This window comes from Lactuca saligna, chromosome 9 (assembly GCF_052625555.1).
Source record: "Lactuca saligna cultivar CGN05327 chromosome 9, ASM5262555v1, whole genome shotgun sequence".
Classification (NCBI taxonomy): Eukaryota; Viridiplantae; Streptophyta; class Magnoliopsida; order Asterales; family Asteraceae; genus Lactuca; species Lactuca saligna.
Genome location: NC_136425.1, coordinates 188,219,638 through 188,226,033, shown reverse-complemented (window position 1 = coordinate 188,226,033; position 6,396 = coordinate 188,219,638).

Below are 6,396 nucleotides of genomic sequence, written 5' to 3'. Positions count from 1 at the left end.
AAGGAACCAATGGATCATGGCAGATCTAGACATATCGATAGGAAATATTACTTTATTAGACATCGGGTAGAAGAGGGACTCCTCATAGTAAAGAGGGTATCGTCAGAGGATAACCCAACAGATCCCCTTACGAAGGGACTGAGTAGGGTTAAGCACTTGCAGCATGCTAGGAGCATTGGACTGAAGGACGATATTAGTTTTAGTGATTAGATAGCTTTTAGAAACTTGTAATATTAAATTGTAATTGACATTTTGATGATTAAATAAAGGAGTATTATTTATGAGTAATGTTACTTTCTTATGTCATTTATTTACTATTGTTTCATTTTGCATGTTTTGACTTCCCAAATAATAAGATTATTTAAATTATCCATGGTCGCTCATATTTTGGAAGTAGGTATGAAAGAAGACTGTGATGAATTGGCTTGTAGATTGTAAAGTGTATTAGACATAGCAAAAGTTTGCTGCAATGTTCATGAGTACTTATAAAATAAGATTTGAGTATTGGATTAGACCCACACTCACTTGAATCACTTCATGGAATTAATCACGAGTGATTGTGAGACAATAATATCATATAGTCTTTAAACCTAGATATATCGTTTATTGTTTCTGAGTTGGTTGTGCGTTGATAATGCATAAACGCATTAGTAACTTGATGCTATAAAACGCATTGTTGTGTATGATTTGATGAGTGAATAGTAAAAGCATATAAGTCGAATTTTATCTGTTCCTTTTATCCTACAAAGGTAAAAGCGATATCTTAGCCACCTCGATGATTTGGTTTGACTTATGTGCCGGGCCCGATCAGGACTGAGTTGATGTGTTCAATTAAGTTCTATGTCAGATAGATCAGAGATCGAGAAACAAACTGCTGGATAATAAGTACTAGGTGTAAGACCCGTATATTATACGGGTTGATTTAAAAAATGATTAAACTTAAAGTATAAAAATAAAATAATTTTTAATGTATAACTTTAAAATAAGAAAGAAATAAACGTATTTATTACAATTTAATATCATATATATGATATTTAATACTTTACATATATAAGTATATGACTTTAATTAAAAATTAAAACAAATCAAAAATTTACAAGTGGATAATATTTATTTCAACATTACCACAAAATGACAAGTGTCAAAACTCATGAGAGATTGACAAGTGGAAAAAAACCTTCATTTATTAAGGAGGATGACTATGTTCCATGTGATTGTCCACACAATATCTTGAGAACGGAGGACTATACGACCCCTTATCTAAAGGACGTGTCAAAGTTTGATAGCGGATTTTGAGAGCTACGATTGCTAATTGGATTTTGAAGTCGTACTTGCATCTATAGTTATTAGACTTATCCAAGTAGGAGATCGTTGGATTAGTGCTTAAGTCTATAACGATATTTGGTATGTACTTGAACTGGTTGTAGCATGATCCTTTTGGGGTTCCTTCACCAAAGTGACTTGACTGGATGAATAATAGAGAAAAAGGTTAATATGGTTTATTAATATATTATATGAATAATATATTAAAAGAGAAATCATATTTGTTTAATTAATATTGGTAAGGAATTAATTAGGAATTAATTATGTGATCAAAAGACATTAATTAAAGCTAAGGGATTGTTATTATAATTATTGGATAGTTGCCAAAGTAGGGTGAGGAAACCCTAGAAATAGGTTGGACGAATTCTTGAGATAAGGCCTTAAGAATTCATCCAAGGTAGGGTTCCAGAATATTCTTATGGGCTGCTTAGTGGCTAAGTAACCAGATAAGGACTATGGATGAAACGCTAATCTCACACCTATATAAAGAGACCCCTGTGCACCTATTTTCGGCTACACTGAAACCCTAAGAGTTCTAGGAGCCGATTTTAGCCTCCTCCTCCTCCTCCTCCTCCTCTCTCTCTCTTGCCTACTCCAATTACTTTGGTGTTTGTGATTCATTAGAGGCACAACATTTGGGGTGCTAAGATTCTCAAAAGCTCAAGATCTTCAAGCAACAATCAAAGGTAACATCTTTACTTGTTTAGTTATGTTGATTAAAGTTTTGTTGTATGCTAGATTAGGGTTTGCAAGGCTTGGAAAATTTTACATGTACAAATAGAAAACCTAGACCCAAGCAATTAGGGTTCGCATGAACACCATAGAAATGTTGTTTTACTAATAACCCAACACCTCCCACTACATCACAACCTCTATCTTGGCTATATCGACTAGAATACCCTTATGGTTCACAAGGTGCCCTAGAAACTACACCTCGTGCAACCAAAACTCACACTTGGATAACTTTCCAAAAAGTCTCCCCCTCATTAGTGTCTCCAGCACCTCCCTTAGGTGCTCCTCATGCTGCTCCTGAGTCTTGGAGTAAACCAAGATGTCATCAATAAAAACTATCACAGACCAGTCCAACATCGGTCTGCTCACGCGGTTCATGAGATCCGTGAACGCGATAGGGGAATTGGGGAGCCCAAACAACATCTCCATGAACTAATAGTGACCATAGCGAGTCGAAAAGGTTGTCTTCGGCACATCGTCGTCTCTAACTCGCATTTGGTGATAACCTGATTGCAGATTAATCTTGGAGAACCACGATGCACCCTGAAGTTGGTCAAATAAATCATTAATCCTCGGGAAGGGATAAAGTTTCTTCACCGTTACCTTATTCAACTTCCGGTAATCTATGCACATCCGATGTGACCTGTCCTTATTCTTCACAAACAGGATTGGGGCTCCCCATGGCGAACTAGTCGGTCTGATAAATCCCTTGTCTAACATCTCCTGCAGCTGTGTAGACATCTCCTGCATATCGGGAGGAGCCAACTGATACGGTGCCTTGGCTATCGGAGCCACACCGGGGCCTAAGTCTATCCGGAACTCTACCTAGCTCTCTGGAGGTACACGAGGTAGTTCCTCTCGGAACACGTCCGAATACTCCCGTACAATCTGTACATCATGCACTATTGTCTTACCCTTATCCTGGGTATCCATAACATAGGTGACACAACCTGCGCAACCCTACTAAAGGTAGCGCCTAGCTCTCGCTGCTGAACACAAAGTCGGTCCACCCTATGACCTCTCACCCTGAATCAACAAACTTCCCCCGCTTGGGGTCCGAAACCCTACTAGCTGTTGCTCGCAGTTGATCACCATCCCATTGGGGCTCAACTAGTCCATACCCATGATAACCTTATTCCCTCGTAGGGGAATGGGGACTAAATCCACATAAAAATGCTCTTCAAACAACTATAGGTTACATCCCCGATGAACCCTCGCAACTCAAACAGTCCTATCATCCGCTATCTCTACATTAAGTGGATAGTCCAGCTCCCCCGGAGCTCCAAAAAATCACTTATTAAGCACGAGCGATAAAAAAGATTAGCCACACTTAAAGCAACCATAACTACCCTCCCTGCACACCCCCTCATGCATCTTGCCACACTTGCCACATCGGTTGCGGCCCTGTAGGCTCCTCGATCAGTGATCTGATTGATACCTTGGGCTTTTTGCCCGTACTCCCTACGTGAACCCCATCTGGTTTCATCTTCTTCTTCATATCTAAATCTAGCTCCCTTTCCCGAGCCCTTGTAACCATATCCTCCAGCGTCTTGCAGCTGGATCAGCTCACAAATTGGCGGATATCACTCCACATTATCTAATGGTATCGGGCCTTTTTCATCTCCTTGTCCGCCACGTACTGCGGAAGAAAAAGAGCCCTCTCCCTGAACATGGCGATGATCTCAGTCACCGTATCAGTAGCCTATTAAAGATCCTAGAACTCCCTAGCAAGTTGTTACACCTCAATCACAGGTGAAAACTCGATCGTGAACCTGGACGAGAAGTCAGTCCAGGTCAGTGCATCAAGAATTGCATCATCTCCAATGGCATGTCCGACCTCCTCCCACTAGTCACGTGCTCTGTAGAGGTCTAAGTTGTTCGTTCTTCCTTAATGACTAAGTTATTCAAACCATCCACAGTCGGTCATATGTTGGAAGTAGATATGAATCAAGACTATCATGAGTTGGCTTGTAGAGGTCTAAGTTGTTCGACAAAGTGGTACTACAACACTCATGAGTGCTCATAAGTTTTGAGTATTGGATTCAACTCACGCTCATTGGAATCACTTCATGGATTTTAACACGAATGATCATGATTCGATAATATCTTATATTCTTCAAAGCTAGAGATATGAGTTTTTACTATGAGTTGGTTATACATTGATTGCACGAAGAAGCATTGGTAACTTGATGTTATAAAATGTGCCTTTATGTATGATTCAACAAGTAGTAGAACAAGCAATATGAGTCAAAGTTTATCCATTCCTTTTACCTTCGGGATAAAAGTGATATCTGTGGGCCCCTTGATGATTTAATGATGACACATGTGAGTGCTTGGCCAAGCCAGGACTGATTTGATTTGTTCAATCAGTCAGTCGTCATGAATCATAAATCGGGAAACAACAAATGGATAAAGAGATTGATTTATAATCTATGTCTCAGTCAATATGATATCTAGAATAGAGGAATATATGATCCCTTATCTAATGGACAAGTCATTGACAAAGGTCAGAGTTCATCGACATGGTAAGAGTTCGACAATGGCTTTTGAGAGTTACGATTTCCAGTTGGTTCTTGAAGTCATACTTAATAATAGTTTTAGACTTATCCAAGTGGGAGACTGTTGGATTAGTGTCTAAGTCCATAACTATAACTGGTATGTACTTGACCCGACTTGGCACAGTCCATTTGGTTTGCATGGCATCGGAACATTCGGATAGACTGTTTGTGAGAAGAGGACATTTATGACATATTAATATATTATAATTTTTAATATATTAATATGAAATCATGTTATTTAATTAGTATTGATCAAGAATTAATTTGGACTTAATTCAGTGATCAAAAGAGACTAATTAAATATATGGGGATTGATTGTGTAAATCATTCATTCTTATATGTGGGCTTATGATCCATGATTCCTTATGTTGGGTTTAACCCATGTGGTGACCCATGGATACTCCATGGAGGTTAAAACCCATGGAGCATCTCCATGGAGGTTAAAACTGATGGAGCATAAGGAATGGGTAAAGTCAAAGGTTACAAGGTGTAACCCTAGTGTGCACACGATATAAGGACCCCTTTGGCTCAAGAAATTGGCACTAGTGACACATATATGATGGTATCTGATTTGAGCATAAAGTGTCTTCTTCTCATGGTTATTCCAAGTGTTGATGATGTTATGTGAACCATTTGAGGTGTCACACTTGGGGTACTAGGCTCTCGAGCTTCATGGAGTCAAGCTACATCAACAAGGTATGTATTCTATCTATTTTATTACCCCAAGTATCAAAGATTGTATGCTAGTTAGGGTAATACATTAGAATATTCATATTTGCATGTATAATAGAGAAAACATAGATCCAAGGTATTTATGGTTGCATGTACACCATAGGAGTGTTAGAATGCTCAAAAACTCAACAATGCCTTCCAACTTACGACAGAGGAGGTCAGGACAACGCCAGATGCGGATGCGGGTACGTTTCCATCTCTTATCTTACTGTTTATGATTATATTGTGATTTTTTCCACCTCTTTCTGCACGATTCATTAGAACATAAGAGGATCAGGCGAATTTAGTATCGAGGGGTTGTAGACGGTTAGTATCTGGGGGTAGTGGAGAATGGGGAGCTAGGATATAGGATACCATTCCAGGACTAGTAGGTGTGAATCGAAGGTGTAGAAGTGTTCAACTGGGATTTGGTTTCTTTTGAAGTTCGGTTGATCCATGCCGAGAAGGTTGTTCTATGGAGGTTATTCACTCCAGGGTTAATTGTTCCATAGTTAAGGGTGATAATACCTAGTAGGGATGGTTGAGTTGTGTTTTGGTTTCTTTGCTAGTAGGTAGTAGTTAGTGTCCTAAGTGGGGGAGAATTGGAAATTCTCAGATGCAACATCAGCCATTGAGGGTTCTGTTAGCTGCCGGGGTTCGATAGTGCATTCAGCACGAGTGTGCGGGCTATTTAGCACATGTGGTAGACACGCAGGTCAGGGAATAGACCACGGGTTTCCAAGAGGATGAGAACAATCTGCATGAGAGGGATCACCAGGTGGGGAGGTCTAGGGTGATGCTCAACAGTTTAGAGTGGTCCGTATAGATTGAAGGCCGGTGGGGCGTACTAGTCTGGCCGAAGGCTTAGATAATGGTCCAGACAAGCTGAAGGCCCAGATATTCGGTCCAGACATGCTGAAGGTTTGGAGAATAGTCAAGACAGGCTGAAGGCCCCAGAGAGGCAGTCCAAACATGCTTAAGGTTCTGAGAGTGGTCTAGATAGACCGAAGGCCTGGTCAGGCGGTCCAGTCATGCTGAAGACTCTCTGTGTGTGTTTGTAGATCTATGTGCA